The sequence below is a fragment of the Sprattus sprattus genome (assembly GCF_963457725.1).
Source record: "Sprattus sprattus genome assembly, chromosome: 6".
Classification (NCBI taxonomy): Eukaryota; Metazoa; Chordata; class Actinopteri; order Clupeiformes; family Clupeidae; genus Sprattus; species Sprattus sprattus.
This window is the reverse complement of record NC_137925.1, coordinates 36,671,796-36,697,478: the sequence shown is the minus strand read 5'-3', so window position 1 is coordinate 36,697,478 and position 25,683 is coordinate 36,671,796.

Here is a 25,683-nt window from a genome sequence, read left to right as displayed (position 1 = left end):
AATGTACAAAAACATCAAGGCATGTCAGACAACTTAGAAAAGTCTAAAAGGCCTTGGACCTTAGAGTGTTAAGGGGAATTCCCATACATTTCACATAATTAATTACCATATTTTAGGGTCAAGTCCTGTTAAAATCTGAAATAAGAATAATCTGAGTGTTACCAGCACCGGTGGATGACAGCATCACTGGACAATAAAGATTCATTCAAACATTCATTACACTCATTACCAAAATTAAACACAGTAGCCAGCTATTCAAGCAGTTTTTTTTTTTATTGTATCCACATCTTGAATAATCAAAGATGCGTACTTATTGGAACATTGTTCAAAAATGTTACTTTTCAAAAGGTGGTGTAATAATTATCGGTGTTCACTGTATAACACTGTAGGCAGCTTTTCAAGTAGGACTTAAACAGCAATAAACTCTCCAAATTCTGAACCTGGATCAAACTTTGAGGATGAAAAAGTAGAATAAACAACCAACGTCTCAAGGTAAAAAAATAAATAAAAATAGTTACTGTGGACCTCACAAAAATACAAGACCAAACAAACACTCGCTACATTATACAATGCCCTCATATACATAAACGAGCCCACCACACCACTTTTGAAAAATATACAGTCGAAATGTACAGTATTTCAATTAGAACACAAGTTCTTTAAAATGTGCATAGAGTAAGTTTAATACAACAACTGTGGAGTTTACAAAAGAAAAGTAAGGTTAATGATATAACTTAAAATCTGTGTCAGTTGTCAGACAACAAAAAGTGGCATGCAACCCCAAGAAAACAAAAAGGTATACCCTTGTTAAACAGCTTCAAGCCCGTATGGACAAGACCATGTCAGTTATATTTTACTCTTAACCTTACTTTTCTTTTGTAACTCAACAGATGTATTAAACCTACTCTATGCACATTGTGGAAATAGCATGTGTATGACTTCACCCCTTGTGAAGTGATATTTTGAACATTATCTGTAAAACACTGCAGGCATCTATTCAAGAAGGACTTAAATAAAAAAAAAGAACAGGAAAGATAAATAAAATAAATAAATTCCAATAACAGCCCCCATTCTTATGCACATCACAAATAAGAAATAAGTCTTGGGGAGCCGTCTCGGCACAAGTGCAGGGCGTGAGTCATTGCGGCTGAGTGTGTGTCAACGCTTGAGTTCCTTCAGAGGTGTGTGTGTGTGTGTGTGTGTGTGTGTGTGTGTGTGTGTGTGTGTGTGTGTGTGTGTGTGTGCGTGCGTGCGAGAGAGATGCACCTGAAGGCAGATGCCACTTTATCCAGCAACCTCTTAAGCTCCACCAGCAGGTCCTCCCGAATGATCCCTTGTCTCGGCCCTATCCAGGGTTCCTACAGGTTTCTTCAAGTCAAATTCAAGTCTTTTTAAGACCATTTAAATAAAAACGTAATACCTATTTCACGGCCTATTTCACAGACCTACCGGCAAAGACAACAAATGTGTAAATGTGGACTGTACTTACGCTACAAAACAACATTTCTTTACACAAACTTCCTAACAAAGAACACAAATCCTGTATAAAAAGTCTTTATTCACATAAATATAACACAATGACTATTCAACAATGACTCACCTTTAGACAAACAGTATATACCATTCTCACTCCACAACCTGAAAGCATCCTGCTTTTAGGGGGAGGAGCTAAACCTATATAAGGCTGAGCACACAGTGGCAGAGCCATTTGCTCTGCAACCACCTAACAGTGAACATCAAGCAAAATCACCCTACTCTAACTAGATAGCCTGAAGAAGACACAATTTGTGTCAAAACGTTGCACACTCTAGTTAGAACTTTTCAATAAGGATCCATCAATTGAAAGATATTTTTCTCTTTTCACCTTTTTTCTTTTTTTTCAAAAAATGAGCAAACAGAACTGGACGGAGGTCCACTACAGGAGAGGACGGCTGTCCCCTCGCAGGGCACCCCGTCCACGAATTGATCTCCATCCATCTAGTTACAATAATAGATTTTCAGACGATATGGCAAGGCAAAGAGACAGAGCCTACCGTCACGAGTACCTAAACAGAAACATGACTGATTACAATCATGGCGATGTGGCCTACTACCCACATAGTGCGGACCAGTGATGCGCAGGCTGACCCGAAGTCAGCTGGCGCCTGCGGGCGTCCGCGGTCACCCGCAGTTGCGGGCCACCGAAAAATATTTGTAATGATATTTGGGTTGCAATCGGTCGGGTCGTTTGTCGTTTGAGATAAACATAAAAAAAATAACTTGTAATTCAAACAGTAGACATAATTTTAAAATGAAATACATACACTTTACTGGCTGAATAACTTCCGCGGAGATGATGTACGTGGTCAGAAGTACAGTAGGTATGGAGGCGGCAAGAGAGAAGGTCAAGTTGGGAGAGTGGAAGCTCCGCAAATATACCAACAGAAAAAGCAAGGTTTGGGACTCATTCGCCGAGATCATCAAAGATGATGAGCAAAGTGCAGGGTTTGTCATGTCTACAAGCAATGCCATCTTACAATTTAAACACCTTAAAATAAATGCAGGTATGTGAATAAGGTCAGCTGTGCGTTACCAATGGCGCTAGGATGTTCAGTAAGACCACTGGCTACTTTTTTTAAAAAGCGGGTCGGGTCAACATTTTTTCATAAATATTTATTGCGGTCGAGTTAACGAGCGGGCTAGGGAAACAAGCGGTCGGTTGCGGGTTGTTTTTTCGTCGACCCGCGCATCACTGGTGCGGACCGCCATGATATTAATTTTCAGTCCACAAATAGGACACAGAACCAGCGATTTTCGAGCGATGTGGCCACTCCCAGAGAGAGGGGAATTTTACAATACAGCTCATCTTCAAAATGGGCGAAATGGGCAAACAAGGCATAATAACCCCACCAGTGCCAACATGAAACAAAGGTCACTTACCTATGCGGACATCGTCCGTCGACCCACACGAGAACAGCCATGGGGACGAGAGAGACTCGCCCCACCGCCGCCCCAGAGGGGATAGGCAAATTTGGCTCCACAACCAATTAATCAGAGTCTAAAAATGGCGGCCAGCCCCGAATTAAGGGCCATGGACAAAGCAGTCCTGAAATTAATTCGATTTACTCACCACATGCACAATATCACCACAGAAGATACACACCCATTAACTTTCAGAAGACTGGAAGATTATCTATCATACATAATCAAACCGGCCCAGCCTAGTGACAGAACACAGGAGCTCCTTAGGGGCAATTCAAAAAATTGGATTGGATTGAACGGTCTATGGAGGAGCTTGCCCCCTTACTGGATGAAGACTGGCGAGTAGCATTCTAACTTGCAGAAAGATGGGCTAGACGCCATTTCGGACGTAGGCTTACCACAGAAACAATAAAACAAACAGAGGCACTGATTGTGGCCGAACACGAACTCTTGACTCAGAATAATGATACGCCAGCCGTGGACCCAGAAATTCAAACGTCCCCAGAAATACCATTAACAATTAGGACTATTAATCGACACGATCACCCCGTCCCTGCTTCGCCGGGACTATCCCCAATCCTCCAACCTGGTAATTTACCGGGACCATTGGAGGCGAGGACAAAGAGAGACCGACCTCGGTCGCGTAGTACAGGGTTTCCCAACCCATGGGCCGAGGAGCAAAGTTAACGCGTACATCTATGATATTATTGTGGCCGATATTAATGTGATACAAATATTTGAATGCAGTTAACGCAACTTTGTTTACTTCCGGTGTGCGTTGACTCCGATACGAAACCGGCGCGTGCCTGCAGTCAGTTAGGCAGGAGCGACCGAGACGGTAGTGAAAGATGGATAGAGCTAAGGGACTGTTTGGCGGAAAGTTTAAGAGGCAAAATGACGGAACAATCGACAAATCTAAAGTTGTATGTAACATTTGTCTAGCTGAATTTAGCTGTCACAGAAGCAACTCGTCCTTAATGCAAAGCACCCGACTGAAAGCAACCCCAGGTTAGATGGTTGCCAACCCACACTCCACGAAGTTTCTAGGAAAATAACTAGACCAGTCCGTGAAAAGGTTACCACTGCTGTATCAGTTTGGGTTGGTGGTGACTGTCGGCTCAAGACGGTGGGCTGACTGAGGTGTTCCGAATTGCTTCAGGGGATAATTGTTACAATTTACCGTCGAGTGGCAGCATTGTGTTTCGCATATATTCCTTGCTTGACGGCGAGAGAGCACGAAAAAAATACCATTAAACAACAAAATGTTGACAAAATCCACAACCGTCCCGTGAGGTGCGACTGCCGCTGCTGCAGGCTGACGTGCTGCTCTCGGAACTGTAGTGTGGTGATGAACGTGTTTTCTCATTGGCTGGCTGTCCGATATGAACCACTGGTAGGCGCTGCTGTTGACATTCATGCGTATTAGGCGTCGGTCTCTCATGCTGTCCGAGGTGTTCCACAACTGTCTCGTGTTGGAGATAATCGCGCCACATATTAAAACATCCGTTCAGTTGAATTTCTTCAGCCATATCAATAAATGGATGAAGCATTTAGTCACTCTAAGGGGAATCTGAGGGAGCACCTTTTATATAGTCCCTGCACCTTACCTGCCAACTTCATACAATGTAGCATTTCGTGCAGTCTGCCCGTCTCGCCCTGTCTCGTTTTTTTTGCAACATTTCATGCATGGGTCAATCATGTTGTGTCAAATTTTGCTATAACCCAACTTTATCAAATGCATCTTGAGACGTAAATGGGTTGGCCTTAGAATTAAAAAAAAAAAAAGTAAAATAAATACTAGGCTACTCAGCCAACCTTGTTAACATGACAGATTCATAACTCCTGTCTGTAGGCCACTGTATCAAAATACAATCAACTATATTATAGGCTAGTGTCGTATTATATTCTATATTCTATAATGTAGGCCCCTATTAACAGTAGTGCTGAGACAAACATCAATATTTCGACCTCAGACAGACTTGTTTTAATTGTTGTTACGTAGGTGCCAAATATCTTTCCCCCTTTGACCATGATTCAGCTTTAAAGGCGAATCTGTTAAATTTGGGTTCATAGAGGATGCTGGCAAGTGAGATTTGGCTCTTGGAGAAGACGAGCAAATCGGTCAAATAGCAGCGAAATAGCAACGGAGTTTTGATTAAGACGATTGCTGACGACTTTAACAATATCTAAATATTTCAGCCGTATGCTTGTGGCATTTATGGTGACCTTTAGGGCAGTCTTTCTGGAGACAAGGGAAACACTCATCATACAGGGAGTGTGCCAGTTTGTCAGCAGGAGATGTAATTAGGCCTATGTACTACAATGTTTCAGTCCTGGACGTGCTGTCTGGAAAAGTAGCACATTTTGATTTGTACATATAGGCTACATTAAAAAACGTGGTCTTGGAAGGTCATGTACCGGGATGCACGCTTTGATTGATCAAAATTCTTCTCAGCCATACCTTTTTACCTAAACAACGGGTTTGAGAACACCTCGAAAAAGACTCCGGTGCTGAAGCACTAGACAGCCCAGCATCAGGGACGTCGTTAGGCCTATCCATATGAAATGTTATTCAGCCCCTGGTCGACAACAAATCGTTCAGTGATGTAATCTGTGTAAACAAAAACAACAGGAAAGTTGGTTGGTCAGTTTTTACATCCTCCCAGAAGATGTTTGCCATTGCCAGAATTGGCTCAGTAATCAACGTAAACTTGGGTAAATAAGATATAGCCATATTGTGCCTTGCAGTGCCCTCTACATGTACTGGCACCCATGTTTAAGTAAGTCTTTTTAGTCTACTTTAACTTTAAGTTGCTGCTGATGGTGGTTGCACTGGTGTTGGTGGTGCTGCTGATGGTGGTTGCACTGGTGTGAGGAGAGGACAGCTCTGTAAACCATCGGAGTTCACTTACTGAATCGCCAGAGGACTTTCCCAGACCAGCCTGTGGAGAGGAGAGGAGGACAGAATGACATTATGTTAGGAAGCACTGCAACCATAGGGCACAAATAATAGTCCACATACAGCTCTGAAAACCCACAAACAAAATGCCTGTACACTTACGTGGTATTGCACTACAAGAAAGGATACTAACCTGTTTTGCTGTTAACAAAGCAGGCCATCTGCTCTTCACATCCTTAACCAAAGGCTTGTCCTTGATCATTTCCTTTCGCCTCAAAGAAAATGTGCTGTCCATAAGGGCATCAACTTCTTTCCAGTCCACAGTCCTTTTCTTCATCTCACACTCTAAACTCTTCATCTTCACTCTCACACTCTTACAGCCAGCAATGTGCAGCTTCTGCCTGAAGTTTCCCATTTTAAACTTCAGGCTTAACTTCCAAGCAAACCATCCACATGTAGATCAAGGCTGTACACACACACAACCAAACATTCAGGGTTAAAGATAAAACAAACACTGAAATGTTCCATGGTATGTCAACATATGATTTTCACAAACTACTATACAATGAAATACTAGTGCTGTACCTCAGCGGAGCAGAAAAGCCTTTGGAGAGATGAGATGCCCTCCTCGAATGGTGTACAGTGAGAGTGGAGGGTAGTCATTTAGATCCTTAGAATACAAAAAGGTATACCCTTGTTAAACAGCTTCAAGCACGTATTGACAAGACCATGTCAGTTATATTTTACTCTTAACCTTACTTTTCTTTTGTAACTCAACAGATGTATTAAACCTACTCTATGCACATTTTGGAAATAGCATGTGTATGACTACACCCCTTGTGAAGTGATATTTTGAACATTATCTGTAACACACAGCAGGCATCTAAGAAGGACTTAAAAAAAAAAGAAGAGTAAAGATAAATAAATAAAATAAATTCCAATAACAGCCCCCATTCTTATGCACATCACAAATAAGAAATACGTCTTGGGGAACAGTCCCAGGGAGCCTTCTCGGCACAAGTGCATGGCGTGGGTCGTTGCGGCTGAGTGTGTGTTAACGCTTTAGTTCCTTCAGAGGTGCGTGCGTGTGTGTGTGTGTGCGTGCGTGCGTGCGAGAGAGAGAGATGCACCTGAAAGCAGATGCAGGGCAGTATGTAGGCCTACGTGTGGCACCTCTAAAGGAGTGGCACCAGGTTGGGTGGGTGGGTGCGCGTGCGCACCTATGAAGCCATCACATTGCTAGAGTGGGTATCCAGAGTGTTAAAAAAGTAGAATAAAACCCCAATGTCTCAGGGTAAAAATACCGAAATAGTTACTGTGGATGTCACCAAAATCAAGGAGCATACAAAGACTCGCTACATTATATACACTCATGAGCACACCACACCCCCTTTGAAAAATAAAATTTTGAGTAATATTTCAACTAGCACACGTTCTTCTCAAAATGTGCATAGAGTAAGTTTAATACAACATCTGTTGAGTTTACAAAAGGAAAGTAAGGTTGATAATATATCTTTTAAATCTATGTCAGTTGTCTGACAATAATTTGTGTCTTTGTATTCTTGGGGTCGCATGCCGCTTTTTGTCGTCTATACAGGCTTGAAGCTGTTTAACAAGACTGTGGTATCTGGTCCACACGACTTCCCCTTCGATGACATCCTTTAATGACTGAGGAAACTTGCCAACTAACTTTTTGGCGATTTCTGTAGAAACTTGCTTTGTAGGAGACGGACACGCCGTCATCATCTCTGTTGCACCAATTCTGATAATTTCTCTTAAACTCGGGATGAGTTTAAAATCTGTCAGTTGTCAGACAACAAAAAGCGGCATGCAACCCCAAGAATACAAAAACGTAAACCCTAGTCTATACGGGCTTGAAGCTGGTTAACAAGACTGTGGTATCCGGTCCCTACGACTTTCCCTTCGATGACAACCAAAAAGTTAGGTGGCAAGTATCCTCAGTCATTAAAGGATATTTCTGTAGAAGCTGAGACGGACACGCCGTCATCTCTGTTGCAACGATTCTGATAATTTCTCTTGTTAAACTCGGGACAGGTCTTTGAAATTCCTACTGAAAAGATTTCCTGAGGCTTTAATGCAATGTCTGGAGAGAGGCAAAGCGGTTAACCCAATCGCCATGAAGCAGGTTTCTGGAACACTGTCATTTATGTTTTACTATTAACCTTACTTTTCTTTTGTAAGCCCAATTTATGTATTAAAAGCTAACTCAAGAGGGATACCGTTACTCCGGCACGTTTACCGGTGCTTACAGCCCTGATAATAGGCCGTAAGGTGAACACGGTTTTCGTTTCAGCCCGTTCCACTCACTGGCATCTACACAATCTTTAGCTTATAAAAAAGAACGAGTCGTGGTTAGTTACCAAAAAAAAGTTCGTCGCTGATTTTCCAGTCGATTGTCTATATGGCTTTGTTTTATGCAGAACTAGAGACTTCAGAGTGTAATAAGATTTTTGTCGGGAGCCGTGCCACGGTTCGACACGTGATCATGCTACACCAATGAGAAGGCTGCATTTGTCAACAGAATGGAAAAATGGCGGCTCCCGTGTGGTTAGAAACATCGTTAAAGATAGAGGAAAACATCCGAACATCCTCAAAAGTGGGCTAAATTAATTCTAATTAGTGCTGTATAGATAGCCGCGTCCAAGAATAACAATGAGGCAAATATACGATAATGTTATTTTTATGTTAAGTTATTTACATCAAGTTTGACATACGTGGGAATACCCATTACTGAAGATCTTACATGGACTGTGAACACCCACCGAAGAAATCAAGGCAAAGACTGTACTTCCTACATCAGCTGAGGAAGTTCAGCACCATCAGCTGTGTGTCCTGACAGCATCACTTGGTATGGGAACTGTACAGCCTGTGACTGCAGCACCGAATCATCAGAGCATCTCTCCATATTCTGCAGGAGACCTGCAAGAGAAGACCTACCTACCAGCGCCCAAGGTATTGTAAAGGATTCCTAACATCCTGACCATGGACTTTTCAAAACACTGAGGTCAGGCAAACGTCTCTGCTGCTACAAGACCAGAACAGAGAGACTGAGGAGGAGCTTCTTTCCTCAAGCATTCCTTATCCTAAACACACACAATGACTATAAAACATCAATTACACCTTTTTTCACACACTGCTCTTTAAACTCCCTCTTGCTATTTATGAAAAATATTTCTTGATCTTTCTTTCTCCACACTCGCACAGAAAAAAACAGTAGTATTTTTATGTATGTGACAAATAAACCTCCATGTATCAATAAAAGATGACCATCTGTTTGTTCATTCATTCATTCATTCATTCTTCCACAAATGAAAACAACACTAATGAACCATAAAAACACTCTTCATGAAACATGAAATATGATAAATAAAACTGTACAAAACTGAATAAGAAATAACAGATTAGGGACACTCAGTCCTCACTGTTAGTGTCAGTGTCAGGACAGTTATCTTCCAGTTCCTACAGCAACGACATAGGTCAACTACATGCAACACAATCCTGCAGAAAAACATCTGTCTGTCTCACAGGCACCTTTGCAGCCACAGTGTATCACATGCAAAACACTGTCAGGGGCTGGATTTCTAGTCATCCAGGTGACGTGAAGTTTCCATCCTCTATTTGCCAACCATATCCAGCAGGTGATGGAGCACTTATATTATGTTTGAGACAGGACCTCATTATTGCAGCCTGGTAGTTTGCCCTTTTGCAGTGCTGATGGAGGGCATCAGTGGTAGGGGGAATGGATAATTCTGGCAAGGCTGATGATGTCATACAGAAAGCCTTGAACCTAGCTTTATTTACATTATCAGCAGCCGACTGATCATATAAGTGGCATACATACTGGCAAAGAAATGCAAATGTTGACTGCTCCAAGTTTAAGTTAGTACCTAAACTTTTAAAAGCCTTTAGGTACTCATCTTTCTTACATGCAACAGAAAATGTCTTTCTTTTTCCTTTGCCAGAAAAGGCACTTGTGGAGTCACACCCATAGAATGTTTGAATTCCGATCAAGGCTGAACACACACTGGTTCCAAGAGCTGATGACACCTTGGTAATGTCAATGATACATGTCCTGTTGCCAGTCCCTGTGAAAACATATAAAGTGCATGGCAAATCTGTCTGCACACTTACAGCAATGACTGCCACATCTGTAGATGCCAGACAGTGTAGCGGGTTAAAACGGAAACAGGGTTCACCTTACAGCCTATATGAGGATGTGCATGTGTGTGAGTGTGCACACACTGGACACCTTCACAAGGCTTCTCTCCAGTCTTCTCTTCCACACACACACACACACAAACAGAGTTGAAGACCTTGTAAATGTTTTCTCACATAGTATGTTTTTGCATATGAAAATGCCAGTGAAAATGCCTTTACATATTGTAAACATATAAAAGGTCAGGCACATTTATGTGGACCTTCCCTGCCATGTACTATCAGGTGACGTTTTAAAGACCCAGCTTGTTTAGAAGTTTTTCCACATGGCATGAGTATCAACATATGCATTTGAGAAGGGCAAACTTCACACTTCAGAATTCAAGCATTTAAGTGGCTTTTCTTCACTGTGCAACCGCTGATGGCATTTCAGACTTGATGTCCTAGTGCAGTGTTTCTCAACCACTGGGCCGTTGCACTTATCATCCTTATTACTACTGTATTTTGTTCTGTGTCTTATTGATATAATGTATTTAACCCTTATTTAATGTTAATCACAATTACAAACGAGGGTCTGACAGGGCTTACAATTAGGTGTGAGTGCTCCAGATCAATGAGGAAAAGTCAACCCCCTCGCTGGATTTCTAAAGTTGGGATGATTATTGTATTTCTGTAAGTGTGTGTGTGTGGGAGAGAGAGAATCTGGGAGTGGAGCTGTAATGTTATAGGGGAATGAGGGTTTATTGTTGTGAATGAAATCTCACCTGTGAGTGTGTGTGTGCGTGTGTAGGCTATGTGTCGATGTGGAGTGAAATGTGTGTGTAGCCTACTGTATGTGGGGTGTGTGTGTTTGTATGTGGAGTGTGTGTGTGGTTGTTGCCACCTTAAGTTTTTGCCCATTTTCTTAAATCCATAGTGTCAAAGTTAGTTAAACTCGCAGGCAAACATAGTTTTTGCAGGGGCAGTGAAACAGCTCAAGGATCACCTTTGGAGCTGGTGGAAGTGACATCCAGAGTCATAATTCTTGTCTTTGTTCATCTGTCAGACGATGTCATCATTTCTTTGTGATTTCTAAGAAATGCTCATGAGTTCTTACAATGTTGCATGGAATTGCTTGTGTATCATCTAAGCCTATGATTTCTCATAGTTAAGATCACCTCAGCTGACGTAGGAAGTACAGTCTTTGCCTTGATTTCTTCGGTGGGTATTCCCATGTATGTCAAACTTGATGTAAATGACTTAACATAAAAATAACATCATCGTATATTTGCCTCATTGTTATTCTTGGACGCGGCTATCTATACAGCACTAATTAGAATTAATTTAGCCCACTTTTGAGGATGTTCGGATGTTTTCCTCTATCTTTAACGATGTTTCTAACCACACGGGAGCCGCCATTTTTCCATTCTGTTGACAAATGCAGCCTTCTCATTGGTGTAGCATGATCACGTGTCGAACCGTGGCACGGCTCCCGACAAAAATCTTATTACGCTCTGAAGTCTCTAGTTCTGCATAAAACAAAGCCATATAGACAATCGACTGGAAAATCAGCGACGAACTTTTTTTTGGTAACTAACCACGACTCGTTCTTTTTTATAAGCTAAAGATTGTGTAGATGCCAGTGAGTGGAACGGGATTCGTTTTCTAAAGGACTTTTCGTGCTTCACCTTGCGGCCTATAAACGCCACTTGGAGTGCTTATGTGACGAACTTGCACGGTAGTTGTCCGATCTTTTGGAGCCAGGCGTTGGACTCCCTTGACCTATAGAATCCAGAGATACCCACTCCTTGTACTTTGCACTCTTCCCACTTACGGAACTCCTCTTTTCTCCAGTCACACGGAGAGAACCACTTCACCTCTTTTCCCTTCTTTCACTGGGTGTCTGGATGGCTGTGGAGCCTCGTCTCTCTTACCACCAGCTTTGATCCACGCAGAGAGGAAGTCCGCCTCACAACCTCGAGCCCACGCTAGTGTCCTGGTGTCATCTTTGGAGGAAAGGAGTTGCCAGTTCCTTTTGGCCGGCATCGCTGGGATGATTCTCGCAAGACTTGGTAGCCCGAGACCCCCGTCCCGGCAGCTGGTGTAAAGCATTCCCGTACACGTGGACTGGTGCAACTTAAGCCATGTTTTGATTCTGACTCTTATGGATTTATCCAGGAGTTCCAATTCGCCTTTGGTCACTCCGCCGTGGTCCAGCCGGTATAGAAGTCTGGGAAGAACAAAGGTCTTGGTTAGCCAAACCATTTGAGTGACCCTTAGTGGGGTTTTACCCACTTTGTCTAGCAGTTCTTTTAGCTCCACCAACAACTCCACCCGAGAGATCCCATGCTTCGGTCCGACTTGCATTCCAAGGTATTTAGCTGTTCGGTCCAGGCCAATCATATCAATGCCTCCCCCGCCGACCGTCCATGGGGGGCACGAGTTGACCTCCATCTTTTTGGACCACCTTGTTTTTTGAAAAGACAGAAAAAAACGAAGCATTTCCTCGGATGGACCATTAGTCTGGTTAGACCACAGAATTTGCTGAGGATATCCAAATTAAGTTGCATCCCGTCCCAGGAATCACTTAGTAATACCAGATCATCCGCGAATGTCATTGAAAACGAGGCCCGTCCCGGCTGAGAAGAATCCCTTACCCACTGACTCGAGGTTACAGAGGAGGGGATCAACAGCCAGGTTGAACATCAACGGAGAGAGTGGGTCTCCCTGTCGAACACCAACCTTCATACTGATGGGGTCTGACTTGCCCCCACCAGCTTCCAGTCTCGTGACTCCATCCGTATAGGAGTTCCGGATCAGGTTCACAATATGTTCATCGAGCCCTCTCTCGATCAAGACTGTTAGGAGGTGGTCGTGTGAGACCGTGTCGAACGCCTTTACGACGGCAACGAGTACCACGGCTAGTGGTTTCTTCTCTCTCTAACTACTGTTTATTATGCATTGGAGAATGCAGAGATTTTCTGAGCAGCCCAGTGCCCTTATGAATCCTCGTTGCCTCATGTTTATTGGGCACGCTCTCGATAGCCGCCCGTGCAACAGCCTTGAGAAGAGCCTCAACATCATCGAACTGATGGTGATGGGACGCCAATTCCCCAGGTCCATCAAGCCCTTGGCGTCTGTAGTTTTTGGCAGCAGAACCGTCCGTCCCTCTTTCATGCACTTCGGTATTATACCGGCCGTTAACCAGCTGTTCAGTAAGAGCGCCAGCTTATCTCCAGTGGGATCCGATCTGAGGAGATCCCATTTTCTGACTCCATCCACTCCACCTGCCGAATTATTCTTAATCACCAGTAGGTGTTGCATCACCTCTGTCTGTGAAAACAGGGTCGAGAAATAGTCGTTATCGGCTCCACCCATGGCCTTGAACCTTCCGAGACCGACAAAGGACCCGTCGTCCCCACTCCACCTCGCCTGGAACACTTTATGTAGGAGGGTAGCAGAGATAGGGCAGGCAGAGTCCCTTTCCCCATCCAGAATGAGCTTAGCCAGACCCGCCGGGTCAGAATAGAACAATCCTCGCACCCTTTGAACTTTGGCTCTCCTCTTGGCTTGGGCACTCAAGGTTACCAGCGAACCACGGATGTTTTGCTGCCGCTTCACAACTTTCTTCTTCCCCTTAATCTCCAACAAGGCAATCTTGGTAGCTCTATCAATTGATATCTCAGTCCATCCGGACCGTTTACTAGCCAGGGACAGGGCCGATATAAGAGATGGGTTAATCTCAGTATTGGACACAGAGAGGTTCCTGGCGTGCCACCTCAAACGCCTTGCGAGACCTGAGACTGCCAGAGTAGTTTCGGTAGTCTCATCCAGATTCAGCGCACCAACTGAAAAAGGATAGGGGGCTTCCATGGGGGGGCAAGGTATTGGAGCCGAGGCGGCCTTTGTGAGGGATCTTCTCTTATTCTTAATCTGCACGGCAGACTTACCCGGCAGCTGCTTAGCGATTTCCTGGTTTATGTTCTTGTATCCGAGCAGAGCAGCATCAAGGTCTCGTAGCTTTGCGAGGTCCTTCACGGACCAAGCCATTCTTAGCCCGATAATACCACTTTTGGTTCTGGGGCTGCGAGAGGGGGCACCAACCCTCGTCGCTGGAGTCAACAGCGGGCTCCCTGTTGTTACTGGCCTCTTCCTTGGGACATTGGAAGGGGTTTTGGCCGGAGTTGGCCTACTGCAGACCAACAAGTGATCATGATACGCCATCCTGGTGTTCCAGCTGGCCTTACACACCCTGCAGTGGATGGCAAATTCCGCTTGGGGATGGTATCGAGAGCGGTGCCATTTGGCTGCTGCCAGAGACGCCACCTCTTGGCTACAGATGTTGCATTTGAGCTTCCCTGAGGGAACCCACATTTTCATTGTGGGCCTCACGCCCCTTTCATTCCGGTGTGCCAATCTGGCAGTCCGTACCGGGGTCTGAGACCCACCAGTCGTCCTGTGTCCTGTCATCAGACTCTCCCCTCGTTCCAGATTAGTGGAAACAGGGGGAAGCTGCGTTCTCAATGGTGCTTGTCTGACAGTTGCATTCGTAGTGGTCTGGGCGGGTGACCCAGTAAAAAGCCTGCAAGGCCTGCTCATTTTGCCTTGTAATGAGGTTGGGGTTGAGACCCACTACGTTCCCCAAGCGTAGTTTTGTGTTATTTTTCAGGAGGCCCACCACTCCCAACGATTCGATTTCACTGAGGATGTGAAATTTCTGCATTCATAGCTGGATGGAAAAGAAAAGGAGCAAAGCAATGCCTTGTCATAAAAATAATCTACAACTGACTGCAGGGTTCCTACAGGTTTCTTCAAGTCAAATTCAAGTCTTTTTTAAGACCATTTAAATAAAAACGTAATACCTATTTCACAGCCTATTTCACAAACCTACCGGCAAAGACAAAACATTATTTATTTTTTACATTTCATCATTTATTTATCAAACAAATGTGAAAATGTGGACTGTACTTACGCTACAACACCACAGCACAGACACAGACAACAAGCCTAACAGGGGCGTGAAAAATCAACCACAAAAAGTTTGACTAACGCCGCTATGTTATTTTCTATCTTTTTTAAGTTAGCTAGCTACCCATTTTATGCTGGGGTTATGGGGAGTATAAATAATAAACAATGAACTTAACAATGAACTCAACTCAACTGTGAACCCCCTAGGAGGGTCTGGGGCATGATCCACGGGGAGTATTATTTAATATACAGTATTAGAAAATGTTTCACATTTTGAAGTGCAATGCATCAATCTGGTGAACTTTGACAGCAAAATCTAGATCTATGAAGAACGTTGTGCTGTTGTAAACAATTTTGTGCTCTGGTAACAGTTTAATCATAAACATTCCTGTGTTAAATGTTGCACGGGCACAGGCCAACCTAACCATCACTGAAATTTTGTAGACACTATTTTATTTTACGTCGTTTGTATCCATAGAATATGTAATGTATTTCACATATGTGTAGAAGCTATTTTACTCTTGCTGATCTGTCATAAAACCACAGTGAAAAAGCAGATAGGGTAGGCAAACGTAACCTCTGCCTCACTGAAGGGGGCGTGCGAGAGCCTGGAAAGTGGACTTCCAATCCAGTGAAGTGATAAATACATAATGGCGACCAATGCCAGAGTTAAAAGATAGTGAGATAGAAAGATAGATAAATACTTTATTAATCCCGTGGGGAAATTCTGGGATCTTGCAGCTCTCACATATTTATAATAATTACAAACAATATATACAGACATTACAAACAATACAATTCAGCTATGTACATGGTGTAAAGTGCATAATAGGTAAAGTTTCATGGCAGCTGGGACGAATTACCTCCTATGTCGCTCAGTCCTTGATCTTATCGTGTTGAGCCGCCCGCTACGGAGGCTGCTTGACTGTCCTGCCAGGACATGGTGGAGGGGGTGATTAACATTGCCCATGATGGCCAAGAGTTTGCCCCGCATCCGTCTCTCTACCACAGTCCCCAGTGAGTCCAGGTTCTGCCCCACCACTGAGCTCGCCTTTCTGATTAGTTTGTCCAGCCGCCCAGTGTCCCTCTTAGATGTGTTGCCTCCCCAGCAGACTACAGCAAAAAAGAGCACGCTCGCCTTAACAGACTAATAAAACATGCACAGCATCTCTTTACATATATCAAAGGACCTGAGTTTCCTCAGGAAGAACAATCTGCTCTGTCCCTTTTTATATGTAGCACCTGCGTTAGCTGACCAGTTCAGCTTGTCGTCGAGATGCACCCCCAGGAACTTGTAGGTCTGCACCACCGCGATGTCCTTGCCCTGAATGTTAATAGGCTGCAAATTTGGCTTAGACCTACGAAAGTCAATGACCAACTCCTTGGTCTTGCTGGTGTTTAGGAGTAGGCCATTCCTGTCACTCCAGTCGCCGAAGGCTCTCGCCAGTTCCCTGTACTCCCCCTCCTGCTCCTCCCTCACACACGCCACTATAGCCATGCATGCATGCAATGTATTATGATTAAGGTGATGTTACTTTTGTTCTTATCAATGTAAGTTGTGTAAAGTAATGTTATGGTCAGCCTTCAGTTCAGTAACCAATTACCAGACCAGTTGAAGGCGCAATGATGTGCAAATTCAGTATGGTAAAATGGATTCCATTTCTTAGCATAAATGTATAGATGGTAAAATTCTCAATGTAAGCATATATTGACAGCATGTCTTTCTTTTGGCTGTCTTTTCATCCGCAGGAGCTCAAGAAACCCCGGACCGGTGTGAGCACGGAGGGGGGTGGGGCCACTGCCGCTTCTTGGAAGTGGTATGCCCTTATGGACGAGGCACTGGGGTTCAGGCCCTCGGTCACTCCACCTGTCCTCTTTGCCTCGTCCGGCCAGGAAGTGGTAGGGATTTTGTAGGAAGTCAATAGTGATCACTGAATTGCCATACCCTTGTCATATTACTAGTTTCTTATGAAATACTTTTACGTAGTCTTAGGTGTGATATACCCCTTTTGAAGGATTTATATTGAAATTATAAGGAAAGCATAATGTATTTGTTGGGGAAGTACATGGTTCACATTACAGGGTTACTGTTTTTTTTTGTTTTTTACTTAGATTTTTTCAGTGAAAGACAATGGTATTAAAACAACCATACAAGTAGAAGGCAATGTGTCGGCACAACAACATTAATTTTGCACAACTTATTATTGTGACATGCTAAAGCATTCATAGACAAGTATTTACATAATACACAGCAGCAGAAAGGGAAATGAAATGGGAAATAATATTAAAATATACAAGTCATTTCTCAAATGCAATAGGAAGGTTAGTCTTTCCATCTCATGGATTTGTTTAATAATGTCCAACCAATTATTCACAGTAGGTAAGTCAGTCTGTAACGGTGTTACAGTTCTATAAAATATGTATGTAATTATAATATATAACCCCCCCCCATTAATTTTGTATTGATCAAGATGGATCAAGATCAGTGGCGTAGCCAGAAAAAAAATACTAGGTGTTCCCAAGAAAATACTGGTGTTCCTGTTTTTTTTTTTTTCAAAAAACATGTATTTTAACAGAGAACAAATGCAACCGCTGCAAAACATAAAGGGACGCAGTGCCCAGAGATGAAGAACACATAGAACGTGTGCGCATTCTCATGGAGCCATACTATTACGCATACTATTACGCATGGTTAACAAACCCCTTTAATCAGTATCTGAACAACACCGCTGCTGGGTTAAGAATGTAACGTATTTGCTTCTATATTTGCGCTGCAACTGAATTCACAGGGCAAGGCGGCGTGGCTCGGCTTTGAATGCATTAATTATCTCATCAGAGTCCAATTCCTCGGCTAAATCCTTTTCAAACATGAGCAGTGAGATGCTATTCAGTCTTTCTGTGGCATTGTGGTTCTGATCTTCGAATTACTCTGTTTACAACCGAGAACAGACGTTCAACAGAGCAACTTGTGACTGGAAGTGTTGCCAATACACGGATTAAGCTGTTAATTCTCGGAAAACACAATTTTTATTACAGGAATCTAACACTTCCATAATGGACGAGAATTGCAGTCCTCCGTCCATTTTCCTTTTGAGCAATTGCTCAAACACATTCAGCTCGGATGTGTCCAACTCAATGCCATAATGCCCGCTTGCCTCGCGCAATGAGTCGAGCTGGTAACGTGCGTCTGGCGCAGGCATGAGGGAAGCAGCGGCCTTCATTATTCCGTAGGAGTCTCGTTGGAAACGGTTGTTCAGTTCCGTCTGCTGTCTGTCAATTATCATACTCTGTTTCATCGTGGCATATTTTTAAGCACACTATGTCGCACTCGCGAAGCTTGCGTTTTCAATCGGTTGCCAGGTGACGGCAATTTTTTTTTTGGGTGTTCCAGCTATGAAACTGGGTGTTCCCGGAACCCTTTGGAACACCCGTGGCTCCGCCTATGATCAAGATGGGAGGCTCTTAAAAGAGCCTTTGGTTTGAATGGATGAATGAATGAGCTTAAAGGTAGTCGTGATCAGGGGCGAAGCACTGAATGGCTATCCTCTGTCTGTTTTCCGCCCCAGAGACGTTTCGTGCTGGTGCTGCTGCTGGTTCTGGTGCTGGCTGGTCCGCTGGTCCCCTCCCGACATCAACATCTGGCTCCAGCAGGTCACCGTTGGTGAGGCAGATGTTGTGGAGGACAGTGCAACACACAATTACCTCTGGCACAAACCTTGCATCCACTTCCAGAGCCTTCAAGAAGATGGACCTCCATCGCGTCTTCATGATCCCAAAGGACCTCTCCACAACGCACCTCGCCTTTGACAGGCAGCTGTTGTAGCGAGCTTGGAGGTGGTTGCGGAGAGGCTGCCTGAAGGGGGTCATAAGGCAGATAGGTTGGGAAAGACAGGGGTAGCCACCATCCCCAAGGATCCAGTAGCCTGGTGGAGGGTAGGACTGCTGGATATAAATGGGGCTGTTCCTGAGGACCCTGGCATCATGAACTGACCCTGTGTATCCCACAAACACATCAATGTATCTGCATTGGTCATCACAAATGGCCTGCAGCTGTATTGAGTGAAAAAGCTTCCTGTTAAAATAGCAGGCAGCATCCTCTGCTGGGGGCTTCACCCTGATGTGGCAGCCATCAATAGCCCCCACCACTCGGCTGAAGGCTGCTGATCCGGCGAGGCGGGCGAAGCGGGCACCCAGGCGTGGGAGTTCCTCCACAGTTGGATGCCGCACCACTGTCGGAAGGAGCGCAGCTATCTTCCCACTAGGGATGTCACGAGAACCGATACTTACGGTACCTTTCGGTACTAAAATAACAAAACAACGACGATTTTTTGTAAGCACCGTAGGTACCGTGATCGCCAGTACCAGCTGTTAGAATCGGTGCTGCGCTTCTTCTGGAACTGACGGGCCAGTATACGCTTCGGTGTTCCAGTCAAAGTTTTGTCATGTTTTTCACACGCATATCTGCCATTTACTATTGTAAACGATGACACTAGTGGAGGTGGCCAGGTCTGACGTGTTGCCAGACTGGAAATGGCGTATCGTATCATAGGCTCATTTTGGAGGATAATTATCATATCTGGCAACACTGGGAAGGCGGTCGACCAATGAGAGCACACGCAAAAAGGTGGAAAGTAACGGAGATACCCTTTCCAAAAGACGTAATATTAGTTTGTGAAACACCCAGAGAAACACATCGACGAGGCTAAATCCCGGACGCATTTTTTAGGTCTCGAAAAGAGGATATGTTCGGGTTAAACAGGACGTCTAGTCACCCTACTTTTGAACATTATGCAAACGATGCCACCGTGTTCTTCAGACCAAGGGAGATAGTACTTTCAATTTAGCAAAGCAACTGAAAGACAGTCATCTGTATTTGTTTAAAGAACTCAAGGATAGTTCTGATTCATATTAACAACATCCAAATAATGCCATTTTTTAAATCTGTCATACTGAAATACATGTTACATGATGTTTAAAATGATGGGCACGTGTGTTACAATGGCTAATGTTCTGTACATAGTTTAGGTAAGCTATGCTGTAGTTTTAACGTTAGCCTATAGCCACCTGGGTTAGAATTAGATAGAGAGAGAAAGAGAGCATGTATCTTGCAAGTATCATGACTAAACTAGGGAAATTCACAGAATGTCTTAGTTTAATATAGTTACACATAAATATGCAATTGGTTTGACGAAACACGATTACCCATTTTATAAAAAAATTTCGATGCCATAGACTCAATGTAGCCGATGTATTGACGATTTGCGAGTGACAGCTGGAATTTCGCCGCGACCACACTGAACATTTCGATTTATTTTGTATTAAATACGTCCTTTAAGAAGCTCAAAACTCATGTTCATCCTGTTAGCTGAATGGCTGCACTGTTATATCCACGGTTTTGTTGTGCACTGTTATTGTTTTTGCACAGTATCTTTTGAAAAGATGCCTGGAAGTCTGGAATGTGTCTGAGGTCACTAGTTGTTGCACTTTAACCCTTAATTGCACTTTATTAAGTTGTGCTATGCTATATTGCACATGTTTTGTATGTCTTATGACATTTTGCTATTTTCACATTTTAATAAAGAAGTTCATGTTTCAAGTTCAAGTACATGGATCTGGTGTTATTTTACTGGTATTGGTACCGACTACTGAATTTTTGGTATCGTGACACCCCTACTTCCCACTCACCTGATGTACTACCCGGTGAACAGTGGCCCGGGGAATGTCAAAGGCCCTGGCCACTACACGGTAGGAGGTAGCACTGGCAAGCCAAAAAAGAAAAACGAGAGTGGAGATCTCGGGGGCCCAACCTTGGACACACTCAGTGCCCAGCACAGCCATGAGGGCATTAAAGGACTCCCTTGAGAGCCGGAAGTCCACCCTCAGGTCACTGTGGCCATCGAAGTAAATGGCCAGCAGTGGCACAGACAGGTTGATCTGGCAGCGCCGCCTGGGGCTGGGTGGCACCTGTAGAGTGTGTGGGGAGGGAAAATTAAATTAATGTATTACAATGCAAGTCATGTAATCCATAAAATGTTGTATCATTGAGGTGTTGTAGTGGTTTTTTTTTGTGCCTTTTCTGATGTTTAGTAAAATTGATGAATGTTTGTAACAACAATTATTATGCCTCTGTGTTCCATTACTAAGTCATTCCTGTATCAGGGTTAATCTAACTACAACAGAGTTGTGTATAAAAGTAAGGTCAGTCAAGGTAGGCCTATTACTGTGTCAATTCAAGCATATGCCTATGATTTAGTGGATAACTCTTAAAACGAATTGAAATCTAGGAACGCACATGTTCATATTTGTCATGTTTTATTTCCATTGGGTGTGTATGTGGATTGCAAAGAAATAGGCCACTTCTGAAAAATATAATAGAGAATATCATTGCAACTACTACATGAGACTAGGCTGTGAAGGTAAGGCAAAATCACTATAAAAAGTACATACCAGTGTAGCCAGAAGGAGAAGGTTCCTGTGTCGGAGGCGTCGTAGTTTCCACATGGGGTGGGAAAGTGGGTAAACAAGGGACAGGAGGAGTACAAATAGCACATTCATTGCAAACTTTGCCGGCAGGTTTGAGTTTGGCGGGTGTCACGAGCAGAAGTGTCACGTGCAGTAGTGCGCCTGTCTCTTCAGCGTTACATTCGCAGGTTTCGCGAGCAGATTTGCGTCCGTCACTTCCGCCAAGTGGTAGTGTTCCATTTGAGTCAGCCCTAATCACTGACAAAGTGCACTACGTATGAAAGTGCACTGTACGAAAGTGCACTTTATGAAAGTGTACTTCGTAAAGGGCGATCTATGAGACACACCTATAGAAGCTAGCTAGCTAGCCTCACTGCTAATAAGTATACGCTAACGTTTGCATTAGCGGTATCAGTCAATGTTTTTTAACGTGTTACAACTGAACAAGGTTGGGAGTTCTTGTGAATACGCGCATTAACGTTTGAACAATGTTCAGAGTTATTGTGAACACGTTTAATAAACCTTGACTGACTGACTGAAAACGGGATGAAAACGCTTGCCTGGCTAAAAGCCTGACCCCAGTGTAACCCGCGTTTTGCTGTAGCTGCGGTGCCTAGCCATATATTGGCAACTGATAAGTGTAACATCTGTGAAGTGAAGTTCCATATAAGTTATAACAAAAAATCATATTTAAACATTTGCAAATATCCCACTGCAATCATGCCAACAAGGTCGAGCATAATTGCTCATAACACCAAAATATGTTACTGTACAGTACACTAACCTCCAGCCTACGTCTTTTGGCTACAGCACGCGACTCTCTCCTCTTGGCCGCCATGGCCTTGGGCGGCGCTGAACGAGGAAAGATGCTCGGAATGGCACCAGGCAGCAAAATCCTACCGTGATGCACATTAAGCCCTAGCGACTTTAATCCAGGGACATGATCGAAACAATCCTCTGCAAAATTAGCAGAACACAGAACAGAGTGTGGGGTCGGCGTCCATTCCTTCCCTCCCGGTTGAGGACCTCTTGTGCGACACACATTCTGCACCCACTTGTCCCGTACTTGTTCGTCTTTTGGGAATTTGAAAAGACTATGGGAAGGGGTGTTTGAGCAATATGCTGCAACACAACGTGAAGGCATATTTTGAATTGACAAGCTTAGAAATAGCAGGAGGCTCCTTGAGAACATTTATTTACTGCAACTGCAAAGGTGACCAAGTTCAAAGGAGTTCCCGCATTGTCGTCATCTCCTTTTTATAACGCCGTGCGGAAGTGAGTCACTTGGGAAGTCGGTAGCTTAGTGGCTTTAAATTGAAATGTTGATTTTAACAAGTATATTAAATATGTTCAGTAAACATATACATCGATTGTGTAATACCACCTTTGTTTTATTTATTGGAAAATTGTTGTATTGAGGTGTCATATGCACTTTAAGCTAACCAATTGAATACCTTTCCCACAAAAAAAAACATCGATTATGTGTGTTTGTGAAGTATGTCCTTTATCAATCACTCACGTTATTGTCGTTTATGTTATTTACCGCTACACATTACACCTAACACAAGGGTAATTCAGTTGCTTTTAACGTTTAACAGCAGCGTTAAGCGTGACACCCCATTAACAGGTCATTAATAGTCAGACAAAGACGTTGTAGCTAAGTGAAAAAAGAAGAGTGTTTTCAGTTCCTGGTAACTAAATCTTAGACGAATTCTAGAATTTGATTGGTTGTCAACCGATCGTTTTAGGAGTCAATCCATCGTCTACCCACAGAGCCGTTTCCAACGAACTCCAACATTCTGACAGCTCGTTACCTGGACAACTTGGCTCAACTCGCGTGCATAACATTCTCGAGCTCTGTTTTTGATGTCGATCAAGTCCACTTGTCTACTTGTGCACTGCTCATAATCTTCATCAATCCGTGTATCATTCGTTCATTTGTTTTTCCGATTTAGACGAGAATTGAAAAAATGAAAACAACGTTTGATTTCTCGTTTTTCCCTTTTCAAAACCAAAACCAGAAATCGGATTACGGTTCGTTTTCTCGTTTTTTCCATTCTGCACCCCCCAAACGGAAAATGGAAAATGAAACATTTGAATAACAAATCCACGCTGCTTTTTTTGTGGGATCCTCGTAGCGGTCCTGACGTGCAAATCGGTCGTCCGACCTGGGTGGGCCTAGAAGCTCGTAGAGAGTCCGTTGATGGTGCATCTTTCTCGGTCACATATTTTTGACATCCCGGTGCCTGTAGAGGTTGAAAACAAGGGCCTAGAAGCTCGTAGAGAGTCCGTTGATGGTGCACTGTCCTCGGTCACATATTTTTGACATCCCGGTGCCTGTGGAGGATGAAAACAAGGGCCTATAAGCTCGTAGAGAGTCCGTTGATGGTGCACTGTCCTCGGGTACATTATGTTCACATCCTGGTGCCTCTGGATGATGATAACAAGGGTCACACACCTCGTAGCGAGTCCGCTAAAGGTGCACTGTCCTCGGACACATTATGTTCACATCCTGGTGCCTGTGGAGGATGGAACCAGGGGTGTAGCTGCTCAGGGCCAGTCCGCTGATGGTGTACTATTCTCGGACACCTGTTCCCATGGTTAACCAGTTTGGACTTAGAAATATTTTGAAATATGACAACCAATACGGCCAGGATTTGTTATTCGAATGTTTCATTTTCCATTTTCTGTTTGGTGGTGCAGAATGGAAAAAACGAGAAAACGAACCGTAATCCGATTTCTGGTTTTGGTTTTGAAAAGGGAAAAACGAGAAATCAAACGTTGTTTTCATTTTTTCAATTCTCGTCTAAATCGGAAAAACAAATGAACGAATGATACACGGATTTTCATCGGACAATGGCTGGTTTCTGGACCCAAGAACGGGAAGATGTTTTTATTGAGCTGTGGGAAGAGAAGACCCAGCTGTATGATGTGAGGAGTCAGGCGTACTCCAACCGGGACAGCAAAAATGCCGCTATAAAATACATCGCTGATAAACTGGAGACTACTGGTGAGTAGCTAGCTAGTTCTACCATGATCTGCCCTATGCTTATTTCAGTCAGCATAATGTATATTGATTGTATTTTTATTCTCACAATATAGTATTGGATGTTTACTTTAACATCTTTCAAATGTTCGTCTCTTGGGAAAGGCAACAGCTGTGACAGTAAGTACAGCTGTTAGACAGTTATCTAGAAATAGTAACATAACTTCACGCTCAGAGTAAGCCTTGTGTTGTGTTTTTTTTGGGCGGTCTCAAACATGTTTTTGACAGTGTAAGTCAGCTAAGTTTTATTTATATGAACTATGTTAGTGGCTAACGGCTAACAAATTAACGTTTTTGTTTGTGATTCCGTTAATGGCTAACGTTAGCAATAAATGAGCAAGCCACTCTACCTGGCCCATGAATATCCAGTATGGATGCTCCCTGATCTATAAGTAGGCAACAAGTATTTAGTGTATTGAGAAAAGCACCAACCATTTGTATGGACGATTATCAGCACTTTAAACATCGTAACTTGTTGTTTTTAAATGTGCTTTATAAATACATTTGACTTGTCTTTACTGATTAATCAGATACACTAGGAAGCTAAACTTGTGCTACTTGAAAACAAATCATATGCCTATGTTGTTTATTGTGTATTTATTTAGTCTAAATGTACTGTATGTTACAGAAAAAGCAGTTAAAGCAGTATAAGCCTATGTTGTTGTTTATTTAGTCTTAATCTACTGTATGTTACAGAAAAAGCAGGAAAAGCTCAAATGGACACAATGAGGACCCAGTACTGCAGGTACCTTAAGACAAAGCCATCGGGCAGTGATGGTTTCGTCACACCACGCCAGTCCTGGATGCTGCAGAAACTGAAGTTCCTGCAGATCCATATGAGGAAAAGGCCATCGAAATCGAACTTGTCTCTTGATGTAAGAATTTATTCACATTCAAAAGCACAACACATTTAAAAACATGATAACATTAGCATTTACATAATTATTTACATGATAAGAATTAAGATATTCTCTTAGGGATTCCCTTATAATTTTGGCCTGCTGAGTGGGATTATTAGACCCAGGCAGAGCAGCCTGCCGTAAAGTAGGATCCTCTCTCCAGCAGTCAGGGGTGGTATCAGGTACCTCGTACACAATTCTGTGTTCCTCCCGGAGAAAGTTGTGCATAGCACAGCAGGCCAAAACTATACTTTCCACAACCTGTGGCTTTTGATTAATGGTTGTGAACAGCA